This window comes from Danio rerio, chromosome 13 (genome assembly GCF_052040795.2).
Source record: "Danio rerio strain M-AB ecotype USA chromosome 13, GRCz13ab, whole genome shotgun sequence".
In the NCBI taxonomy this organism is placed as follows: domain Eukaryota; kingdom Metazoa; phylum Chordata; class Actinopteri; order Cypriniformes; family Danionidae; genus Danio; species Danio rerio.
In genome coordinates this window covers 32419455-32432500 of record NC_141033.1, presented here as the reverse complement: position 1 = coordinate 32432500, position 13046 = coordinate 32419455, and the positions used below count along the sequence as shown (strand labels likewise).

The 13046-nt window shown below is 36.1% G+C and overlaps 1 protein-coding gene across 5 annotated transcripts in view; it reads left to right on the top strand.

The window, feature by feature from the left end:
• The window catches only part of LOC147834227 (uncharacterized), a 193889-nt gene that overhangs the window by 46884 nt on the left and 133959 nt on the right, over window positions 1-13046 (top strand). The window lies entirely within an intron of this gene.

Sequence of the window (13046 nt, the reverse complement as noted above, 5' to 3'; positions counted from 1 at the left end):
TAATCTAGCATGCAAATTAAATCCTACCTCAATACGCTTGTCTATTTAATATAGCCTGTTACTTCCCCCTTTATTTGTTTAGAGCTAATATTGTTACAAATATGAACCCTCGTAACTTCAGCCAAACCCGAAGAGCAACTGTAATTGCTGAGAAAAATGAAGTGTGTTTTGGGGCTCAGGAAGCCAGAGGAACTAACCCTGATCATCATGTTCGAGCGACTCATATTCTGTCATTTCTCTTTGGTAGATCCACTCTCATTTCCCTTCTATTCACCACCATCTCTCAGTGGGGATTAGGAAACGCCAGCCACTTAGGACTCTAATCCAAGCAAGTGCCACTGTTTGCTCTGTAACTGAGCTTATCCTGTTTTTTTTCTCCTCTCTCCCTCTTTTTTTTAACTAATGAGAGTGTACTTTGCCTTACTTCTTTGCATCCTGTTACTGTACGCCTTGTTAGGAGTCAAAGGTACGCAGCCTCACATGCGGCGCATACGTTAATCGGCTTTGGTCTTAATGATGACGGAGATTATACAGCGTATATAGAGCGTTGACTTTCAGTCTCTGGGTGGTGTCCCAGACCCACCTGCATGGGGTTTGAGCTGAGACACATTATACTCTGATCAGAAATTAAAGTTTAACTCGGGTGGAGGAGGAAAATCCCCAGGAACGTTAGAATAAATGGCTGCACATTATCTTCCTCTTAGTGAGTTTCCTGGTTTATGTGCAATTTATTTGTTCCTTATGGCTTGGAAAAAAGATTTATTGTGGTTTATCTGCATCCCAAAGTAGGGGAAGACTTTTATTAACTTTAATAAACTGATTCTAGGAGTATACATTCATAAGCTAAATGCCTGGTTGAATCATTTCTTTTAAGTAAATGATTAATAAACTCCTCAGGTTGTTTACGAGGAATAGGTTTACATCAGAGGTCAAAACTATTTGATTTGATAAAAAAAAAAAAAAAAAAAAAAAAAAAATATATATATATATATATATATATATATATATATATATATATATATATATATATATATATATATATATATTTTTTTTTTTTTTTTAAATATCTCAGTTAATCCCACAATTAGTTTGAAAATGTAAAGAATTTTCCCCTTTCTTTGAGTCCTAAAATTTTAGGAAATGTCTGATTTACAGAAATATCAAACACCTACATCTGTGATCTGCTTGTACATCCTAAAAATAATTTAAAATATATTTTGTGCGCTCAATAGAAAACATATACACCAAAAATTCTTCATGCTTGCAGCAAACTGGACTGAATAACAATGCAAAATGTTTTAGCAGTTTTCAATGACCCGCTTTGATCTCACCAATATTTGTGAAGCAGTTGTCTGAAAAATGACACAACAAAACTAAGGAAAAGACTAAAATTGTATCCCTGTAAAATTATATTTACGCACCAAACGTTCACATCCTCATCTTTTGGAAATGTAAACAATTAATGCTGATTTGCTTTCAAAGGCTTCTAATTTGTTTTGATTTTGGAATCAAATGCTTTTTTAACAGCAACTGACGTTTGAGGGTTAAAGCAGTTGATGATGTAAAGCAGGTGTAGATCAGTTAAGGAGGTGAAACTTTAATATTTTTTTGTTTAGTTTTTTTGATTGCCATAAGGGTGGCACGTTAGCTCAGTGGTTAGCATTGTTGACTCACAGCAAGAAGGTCGCTAGTTCAAGTCCCAGGTGTAACAGTTGGGATTTCTGTGTGAAGTTTGTATGTTCTTATGTTTGCGTGGGTTTCCTCCAGGTGCTCTGGTTTCCCCCACAGTCCAAATAAAAGCGCTATAAGTAAATTGAATCAACTAAATTGACTGGCTCTATATGTCGCAATAGTTGGCGGTTCATTCTGTTGTGTCGACCTCTGAAATAGAGCTAAAAGAATATGAATGAATGATTAAATGAGATGCACAATAGCTTTCTTTTATTTTTTTACTTTGTAGAAAAAGCACATTTTCAAAAATTGTCTGAATGCACAAAAATGTTCACACAGTTAGTCTATAGCAGTGATTCTCAAACTGTGGTACATGTACCACTAATGGTACGCGGGCGTCCTTCTAGTGGTATGCGGATGAATTAAATGAGTCAAATGTACATGCTACAAATAAAAAAAATAAATAAATAAAAAAAATAAAATAAATAAATATATATATATATATATATATATATATATATATATATATATATATATATATATATATATATATATATAATATAAATATATAATGTCTTCTTTTTCATGTATTCATATATGAATATGATGACATGTAACCTATATTTCGAAGGTCCAGGCAACATTTCTAGGTGTTGATTAGTTGGCTTTACGTTAATAGATTACATTTAAGTACAGAAGTTTTTTTTTTTTTTGACTTATTAAGAACAGTAACCTTTCATTTTTAAAAGCATATTTTAATTGAAACATTTTAACATTATTTGTTTGATTTTTTGCATATAAACACAGTACAGTGTTAATGTTCAAACTATTTATAATGTTTAAAGTGGCTGACAATAATATATATTTTTTTAAATAATAGGAATTAGTAGAGCTTTAGCTGCTTCATCAGGCCTAATACGCTACTGTATTTCAATACTGCTCATTATGGTGGTATAAAAGAGACAATTCTTTTCTGGGGTGGTACTTGATGAAAAAAGTTTGTAAATCAATCTATATGATAACTATAAAGGTCAATAAAAAGTCTATATGAACTTAATGTTTGATTCTTAATGTATTAATTCCATTTTCATTGTCAATGTATGAACATCTTGCAACAAAACTTAAAAAGTGTACATTTACCAAATTCCTGGTTTGAAAGACAAGTAGACAAGTTTTTATGTGATGTACTTAGGACATTTTTGTCAAGAAAATCAAAAGGGTTTGACATTAACATAATGTCAATGAAAATGAATATGACAGATTTATAGAATATATAGTGTCAAATATTCTTTATAAGTCAAGTCGAGCTTTATTGTCATTCCGCTACACGTATGGACATAGAGAGGAACAGAATGTGTCTTGCAGGACAACGGTGCTACATAAATTAATCATAAATACAAACACAACACTGGACATAGGAGCTATTAAAAAGGAAAAAACTATGATTAAGTAACAAATACTATTAGATGCTTAACTATACACATAAGACAGGCTATACATGTACTTTTACATGAGACTGTACAATGTTGTGCAGGGTTTTGTGCAAGAGAGGTATTAAAGGTGAATATTGTGCAAAACAGGTATTTAAGGTTTAATATTGTGCAAGAGTTATTTAAAGTTGAAGCAAGCAGTGCAACATCATTGTGGTACATTTATAGTAAACATCGTTTTCATTATTGAATTCTTGTAAGATGAAGATTAAATAAAGTGACAGGTGCATAAGAAATTTGAAATGTATTTATTTAACAGGGACAATGCACATTAATCAACAGTAACACTGTAAATAAGCCAGAGTTAGTCGTAAGGGCTAATTTTCATCTGTTGCCCCCTGCCAGATTTTAAAGGCAACCTAAAATCAAAAAACACATTAAAACACATACAATAACAGTAAGAGAGAAGAGTGTTAATACAGTTTTTCTACAGGTGGTTTGTCAAGCTCACTCACCTGTATGAGACTCAATTATAATCTAACTATCGTAACTACATTTTATTTAAAACAGTGGTCCCCAACCTTTTTATCACCGTGGACCGGTCAACGGTTGTCAATTTTACAACGGACCGGTGTGGGCTTGGGAGGGGGGCTTTCACTTGAACACAGCTGCTGGGCTCGTGCATCCAGGTTAATCATGAACAACTCAGTGCGCACGCGCTAGTTGCACTATCGCGGTCTGATTATGTTTCAATCAAGGTTTATATGCATCAAATACATAACATCTGTGCCAAACATTTCAACTGATGAACATATCAACAATATTACAACCGTATAGATGGATAAAATGGATGCATTGGCATGTTACAGCTCTAATGAGTATGATTGTGTGAAACTCCATATAGATACATACTTGCTCCATATAGGTACTTACTTAGCGATGCACCCACACATATATGCACAATCCTTAAATAGTCTGCTGATTTGGCCTCTATAATACCTGTTTTATAACTTTAAACTATCAACAACCACCACTGCGCTATATATTCTAGCGATCATTCTTCCCGCTCCGTGGTGGGTTTTGGCATAGTCTATTTCACGTGAGATGGCGGGGGTGAGTGGAAGAAACCAAGTCGCGGGGGGAATATTTTCTACAGAAATAATTTATGATTTCTTATGTGGCCCGGCAGGCACTTGCACACATAGGGCTCAACCTGTGCAGTGCACATGCCCTTTTTAGTCTTGAATAGAAAGTGCCCTTCCAAAGTGATCTGAAGTGCCCTAGTGCCCCCGACAACCCCCAATACCCCCCCCCCCCCCCCCCCACGCTCTTCAAAAAATATTATCCTGCACATGCCCCTTTGAAGGTCTCTGCACGGGCCTGTGGCCCGGTACCAATTGTATGTTTATAATCACTCCAAAGGTATTTCCAGTGTTCATTCATTTCTAATCAAAGAACAAAAATTGTTGTTCAGTCTCTTGTACTGTAAGTTACAGTATGTGTGCTTTGTTGCTAGTTGCAGTTCACTTGATGACCACTAGTGTCGCTAATAATAATAGTTTCTGAATTATACGAGAAGCTCCTTTAATTTATACATGGGCAATGATAGTTTATAGACAATGTCTTTGACTTTAAGGCATTACAGGGCCATGTTTCTAGAGCTATAGAGGGTGACTGTAGCTATAAAGTTATTACGGACATGCTGTAGAATAGAAAAATATCAGATACATTTCAGGTATTGACAGACTGAAGTAGGAAGAAAAAAAAGGGAGAAACGAATATTTCCTGTTTCCAAGATATCAACATCCGGCCGAATAAAAATAAATAACCACCTTTCAAACAAAGGTATGCTCGAGAGTGCGCACCTCATTTCAAGCACAATTAACTTGAAATGGAGTGCTGTAGGATCAATAGTCCCCAGTTGATCCAAGGGGGCTGTCACTCTGTGGAAATGGCACACATATGGTAATACCCCCGCTTAACAACAACTTAGAGGATTTACTGTTGCCGTTTTCAGACCAACATGAATAACAAACAGTCGTCCACCCCCTGGGAGCCATTTTGTTTTATCCCAGCTTCAATTAATCTTTCTGGGGGAGGATACCATTTAAGATAAATAACAGGGGGAGCTAAGGAGGATGTATTGAGGAGCTGAACAGTAAAGTATGCTAATTATGAAAATGAAAACCTTTTTTATGTAAATGAAATGCTTTTTCTTTTAAGCTGTACTGTGCATCCAAGTACGAGAGAGAGAGAGAGAGAGAGAGAGAGAGAGAGAGCGAGAGATGTTTTTTCATTGTTATGCAGCAAATAAATATTTGTTGCCTGAAGCCCTCCTCAGCATAGGGAGTATTTATACCCTGGTCAGCTTATGATAATGTATGTATATAATATTTTATTTGTGTACTCTCTGGTCAAGATCCTTAATAGTTTAGTAAGTTAATACTGGATGGTTTTCAAACCACATTAATAATGCATTCAGTTTTTGGGAAACGTCTTTTTAGTATCATATTTTCTGTTACAAACACTAGTGAGGTGCCTATCTAGACAGCATTTTAAAGGGCACATATGATGAAAATCATCTTTTGTAAGCTGTTTGGACGGAACTGTGTGTAGGTAAAGTGTGTCCACAGTCATTCAGGAGTGATATAAAGACAATACATCAGAAAATAAAATTTCCTTACTTTAAAATAGGATTCAAATCCCTTCCATTTTGTGGCCCAAGACAAAGTGATGTAGGAGTGCAGTATCCTCCCCCAGAATTGATTGACAACCGCATATAAACATGTCTCTGTAGTAGCGCATATAACCATATCAACAAGACTGGACGTGCGCAAAGCAACTGCGATTAAAAGATCTGTTCAGCTCTCTGTGATCATCAATCATCATCAAATGCTATTAAGAAAGAGTTTTACAAGTTAAAATTGTTTTTGAAACAGTTCATGTGAATTACAGTGATTTTACCATCTTTATCACCACAGGCGCATGTCAGGACAATTATAAAAGAAGGCGCTTCAGTCCCGGTTTGTGGATGTTAAAATCAGGTTTGTTTTGCCATGCAAAAACAGTGCAAAGTTAAACGCATGCGCTGTGTGTGTCTGCTGTGTTTGTGTCTGTGTATGTGCATGAACTTTGTAATGTGACTCATCGTCCCAGAAAGGCTTGAATTAACCCTATTAAAAATACATCAAGTAATCACTGGGAAAGTTCTAACTGTAGTATTTCTTACAAATGTTATGTGAGATCTGCTTCCTTTATGTCTGTCACTGTGCTGTTTATCTGATGCAGCCGAGGCGGAAATTTAGGCACACTCTGAGAGACACGTGGGAAGAGAACTAGAATTAAAGGCACAGATAACAAGCACATCTACAGTACATAGTGTTCAAAGCAGAAAATTCCAACTCTCCAAAAGGTAAAACAAATAATTTGATGGGTATTTTCAGTTGAAACTTTACAGACACATTCTGGAGACACAAAAGACTTTTATTAAATCTTGAAAAAGGGGCAAAATAGGTGCCATTTAAAGTGTCATGTGTTTAACATAAACCCCAGACATAATGAAATTGTCCTTTCAATTACTTTGTCAAATGACTTCAAATTTTTAAGGCAAACCCAGAAATCAGTGCAAGATGAAAAGAAAAAAAAAAAACCCAACCAGTTTGAATTTCTTTTTTTTTCTGTTGAACACAGATCAAGATATTTTAAATTCCATAGTATAGCAAAGCTAATTAAAAAACCCCAACTAAATTAGAAACAAAAAAAATCAAGTGTTTGGCCTCTAATATTTGCAAAAAATAGCATTTAACAAAAGAAAGAAACTAATGGATGAATAGCACTCGATTTAAAGAGCTAAAAATCCTATTAGCAAATATGCTTGATGACATTATGGTTTGGTTTAGGGTAGGGTAGGGAAGCTTCACATCTATACAACACTCCATTTAATCATTTGTGATTTTTTTTTTATCGTTGACTGATTTGCTTGTGATAGAGAGATAATGCAGATGAACAGTATAACGTTCACATTGCCTCATTTCAGGATAACATAAATAATTCTCCTAGTGGTCACACTTTTGTCTGATAAAAAAAGGAAGGACTTTGTTTAGTAATGGACTGAACAAGGAAGTTGACTGAAAGGAAAGTTGCTTAGAATAATGGATTTTAAAGGACATAGGTAGGGTACACTACTTTACTGTGCATGGTTGACAGTGTTCAGCATTCACCACCATTAATGATACAGGAAAATCAACAAAGATCAATAGATAGTGGACTTTTTGTTGGCAAAATTCCCTTAATGAACACAATTTTTTTTTTATTTGTCTCTTAACTTGCGACTGTACAACTCTACTGGATTCAGTGTTTATTTTGTCAACAAAAATAAACACAACAAAGGTTATTGTCTCAAGCTTCTGATCAGCTCATCTAACGAACGTTCAGCACAATGCAGGAATCTTATTGATTATAACAAAAACATTCATTCATTCATTTTCCTTCGGCTTAGTGCCTTTATTAATCACGGGTCGCCACAGTGGAATGAACCGCCAACTTATCCAGCATATGTTTTACACGGCGGATTCCCTTCCAGCTGCAACACAGCACTGGGAAACACTATATATTACCTATAGCGCATGTCTTTGGACTGTGGGGGAAACAGGAGCACCCGGAGGAAACCCAAGTGAACACAGAGAGAACATGCAAACTCGACAGAGAAACATGGCCTAGCCGGGGCTCAAATCTGTGACCTTCTTGCTTCAAGGTGACAGTGCATACCACTGAGCCACCATGTCGCCTATAACAAAAACAATGTTGGTAATTTTATTTTTGAATACATATTAGTCTTGTCTTTGTAAATGTATTGCACGCTGATGAAGTCACCATCTAATGATATCCATGTTTTCCTGAATTCATCTTGTCTTAACCCAGGAAAAATGAAAAATTTTTTGCCTCAATATCTTTGACAAAAGAACACTGATTTAAATAAATGGTAAGTTCAGTCTTCTGAATTGCTGTCTTAAAGCCCTATGTAGGAACGAGAGCAAGGCAGCTTACTAAGTCTTATAAGAGAGCCATTGCATAACACAGACTGATTCTTCATGATCCTGAAACCAGCCTGACTCCAGTACTGAGCTGTGCTGATGAGTGCAAAAGCAGACAGGCATATAAAGAGGGAATGTCACCCTGGATGATGAGAGAGCTGAGGTCAATTCCAAATTGATTTCCTTCAAGCGCCGAATTGATGCATTCCATTTGATCATGAAACTTTGCCATTGCAATTGAATATCTGCTTCAGGAGCTTGTATTAGAATTGACTACGGTGTATCGAAGCGCTCTCAAACCAGGTGTGCAATTGAGCCACGTAGCGTGTATGATCGGCTTTCAGCCAATGTGCCTAACTACATTGTCACTCGGTTTTAAAGTCGTTATGGGGATATCAAGGTACTTTAAGGAGTTAAATCTAGCTCTGAAGCTGCGAAAATGCAGTTTTCTCTCTGTTTACCTGAGGCTGATCTCTCGCCTTTTTCTACTGATACCATCTGCGCTGTGCGAAGGGATGGAGACACGCTACACAGAGGCAATTCCCTGTCCTCCTTCCCCGGGAGTATGTTAAACCAAATCTAAATTGCTACTATGATTTCCTCAGTAGCCCCTGATGGAAAGCGAGTGATGTTGGTAAAGAAATGAATAAATGAGGAGCGGTTCAGCTCTGGGGCCAGTTCTCCGAGCCCCTTTGCCTTTCTCATGTAAATCAGAAGAGCGGGAGTGGGTTAGGAGGACAATTCCCAAGCCGCCACTTGGGTGAAATGCAACTTTCCTGTGCTTTGAGGAGCCACAATGAGGAATTTATTTGGAGGATTCAGTTTTAATTTAAAAAGAGTCAGCGACTCGAGGGAACTCGAGACAAGTAGGGCAGCCACTACTGGCTTCTCCCTATAGTGCACCACCTCCGGTCCATCTATTGTGTTCGTGTGTGCGTATAAACCGATACATGTGAGCTTTTTCAAGGTAGGGAATTCTTCAGGGTGAAGAAGTGCATCGTTTTTGGTTATTATGTTTTTAAGAAATCATCTCCAGCTCCCTATGAGGCAACAAAAAAGGGGAAAAAATTGCTCCACTAGAGGCAGTACCTTGAAATTGACAGCTGTTATTTCGCTCCAATGTGCGGCACCATCTGCTACTGATGCCAGACAACAAAAAGGGTTAATATTCTATGATGTTTTCTGTTGGCACCGCCGCCACAACCAGTCAAAGTGTTTTGTTCTGTGCCAACAGATTGTTTCATCCAATAGAGTATAATCTACCATTACCTGCGTGCTATAGACAAGGATGCGGTTCACTTAAAGGGTATGGAATGCTTGGGAAAGTGCCAGAAATACATCCGTAGGTGGCGATTTAGATGTCATTGCGTTTTTGCATTGCAAATGCACCTTTGGAGCCTTTATCTGAGTTTCACCAAAAGTTATCACCCTGTCATTGTTTAATGGCCGCAGATGCACGTATATTAAAACAATGGGACACTAGTTCTCTTTCTGATCGCTTTCAGAAAGGATGGAGCCTGCTGACATTAATAGGCTTCCTGTGGCTAAATAAGCAGTGGTGAAATAACACTAAATGTCCCCAGATTGTTTGACAGACAGGGCCGGAGACTCAGAACAGCGGGTAGTTATTATACAGTGTTCTAGAGAGGGACATATTGCAGACCTCGGGTCCCGCGTCAAATCCATTACAATGCAGGAGATCACTTCTTGAGGGCCGAGGCCAGAGTCAAAGCCGTTGGTGCAATCGCTTGAACCATTTCACTTAAAAATTGTGAATGATCTCCAACAAACACAGAGTTGAGTTGAACTTTTGTCTGAGCAGAAAATCCCGCATATGGACACTCATTAGCCCAAAGGTTTAACGTTGACAAAAAGCTAACAAATATGTCCATAAATATGTGGTTTAGCTGGAAGACAGGCTTTTTTTAACGAGTCGCTCATTTAGCATTCTGGGAGACCGTTCGCAAAATGGTCCAACATAGAAGCGAGCAGCAGGGGGTAAATTGGAGCTCAGAGATGAATTATCATATAATCAAAATTCCAGACTGCGCCAAAAACCAAATACACAACATAGAGCGAATCACACCGCTGTTTTGTTGCTCTGTTCTTCACTTTTACATTGGAAGTTTATTTTTTTCTCCTGTTTGTTGTATTTATTTACATATATAATCTAAGAAGCGATTTGCGCTGAGAATTGCTGTTTTTAGTAATCACTTTGAAGTTTTTGTTCTTCTAGCACTGTTACAGTTTTATAATGAATACTATTTTTGAAATACCAAATCAACAGCCTATTGATTTCAACAGCTCAATTTAATGTTGTGAGCATGTTAATAGAGTTAATAAAGTGAAAAAATTTGATTGGTATCTAACCTATCAGTAAAATAGGTGATTATGCAATTCTGTTCAATTTACATCTGTAAGATTATTTGTAATGACTTTGTATTGAAATGACTTTGATTATTTGTAATGAATCTGTAAAAACAGCACTTTACTTTCTGTTATAAGTAAGCATTTATAATTTTATTACAGAGGTTTATGTTTGTTGCATACCTGTCAACATTGAGATATGAAAATATGGGATATGCCCTCCATAATAAGGGATTGCTCATTTGGAGCTTTCATTGTAAATAAACAGTTAAAATGTCAGTAATATGTTTTATTATTATTATTTACAAAAGAAAAAATATATTGTAAACATTAGCAGCAAATAAATTAGCAAAGAGTTTAGCTTATTTAAATTAATAGCTGTTATAATGAAATCGAATCAAGTTATCAAATCTCCTTAGCCATTTCTTCACTGTATGACTTACACATTCTGATTAAAGAGCAACAAATGAATCTCTTATTTATTTAGATTTTTTTCTGGTTGATTACATTAAATAACAGAGGTGTCACTTTAAAAATGCACAGATCTAACGTTATAATGCAAACAGTTGATTGCTTTCCTAACTTTTTATGTTCATTTGGGATGAAATTAGTTGTGTTTGAAAAATAAAAACCCACCTCGATCGACATCTTTAGATATTATCATTATTAATTATGTTTATATGTCTGTTTAAACACTCACCTAAACCCCGAGCTTTCACTCCTCTTCAAATCGCGTGTTTGGTAAACATCGTCTGTTTATCACTATGGAGCTATGGATATAAAATATGGGAGAATCCCAGGAAAAACGGGAGGGTTGACAGGTATGGTTTGTTGTCATTTAAATAAAGGCTAATATTTGGAGCTGAAGCTGTAGCTATAATGACATTTGTAATAATTGAAGGATTTTTCTCAGTAGGTAGTAATTTTGTATCTATCTATATTTCTGCCAAATAAAGATTGATGTTGTAATAGTAACTGATATGTATTTCCTAGTAAGAGAGCACACTGTGGATGCACAATTAGGTGGGAAAATGAAACTATAAATCATATGTTCTATTTTTAAGCTAAATCCTAATTTTAGGATCAGTTGATGTTTCTTTGTGCAGTTTTATGTTCTCTCCGTGTTGGCGTGGGTTTTCTCCGGGTGCTCCGGTTTCCCCCACAGTTTAAAGACATGCGTCATAGGTAAGGCCATATGTAATCTGCAGAAAATTCCTGCCGTTTCTGTGCTAAACATTTTTCAAAATCTGCTGAATGGTTTTCAGAACATAGGAGTTAAAAAAATACACTGAAGAATTACAATATTTCTTAACATTTATTCATCAAAAACATGATGACATGGCCATCGTTCAACAACAAATGAATGAATGTATACATATTCTCTTACATAGGAAAAAAATATATAAGTTAATGAAACACTAAATAAACTACTCAATAAATATAAAGATATAACAGGTCAATAACTATAGTACATTAGAAAATTTATTTAGTAGTACCTGATGGTTATATTAACACCAGAAACTATTTACAATACAATAAAACTAAACTACTGACTGAGTGTGGTGTTTAAAGCTCATTTAAATCTGGTGTTATGAAACACTTCTCTGTTTATTAATAAACTACAAACAAAAATAAATAAATGTGACCGCTACAGAAATGCTCAACAATTATAGTACATTAGAAAATTTATTTAGTAATAACTGATTGTAGTAAAACAAGTAATTTATTTTAATAGTATTTAATAGTATAAGTGTAATAATATTTTAGCATTATAAAGAAACAGTACATCAGTAGAGACTTGGCCGTAGTGTATGTGTGTGAATGCAAGAGTGTCTGGATGCTTTCAGTGCTGGGTTACAGCTGGAAGGGCATCCACTGTGTAAAACATATGCTGGACAAGTTGGTGGTTCATTCGGCTGTGGTCACCCCTGATAAATAAATGGACTAAACTGAAGAAAAATTAATGAATGAATTATGATTCTAATTTAATTTCCTAAAACATAATTGCTAACATTTTTCAGCTTTATTTAGAGAATGTAATCAAAAATTTGAAATTGATTTCTGTTTCTGTGTAACTTCCGATACTGCATGACTGTTAACATCAAAAAAGCCAGAATATGACTTCGTTTTTTTCTCTAAAATAGCAAATAAACGTATCCAGTGATGCTAGAAGAAGCACTACCCGATAACCAAACATGCTGTCGGTGTTTCTGCTCAGTTTTCTACTCTGCATTATGTGTGTAATTTGGCATTTGAAGTGTAAAATGTGGATTAGGTGCTTCTCTTCATGGCTGCAGGCTTCCGTTCTGGTGATAAAGAAAACAGCAGGGCTCTGGCCGCACGGTGAGATGAGACTTGTGCGATGGTCAATAATCTATTACCACACATCGGCCTCCACAGAGTGACAAATGCCCATCACTGAAATAGGACTGCAAAGGTCAATGTTGGTCTGGTGACCTCAGTCCAACTACACAGACTGAAGTGGTTTTACACTCGCAGCCACAGTCTCCAGGGGGCAAAGACAGACATGCATGCAAACAAAAGA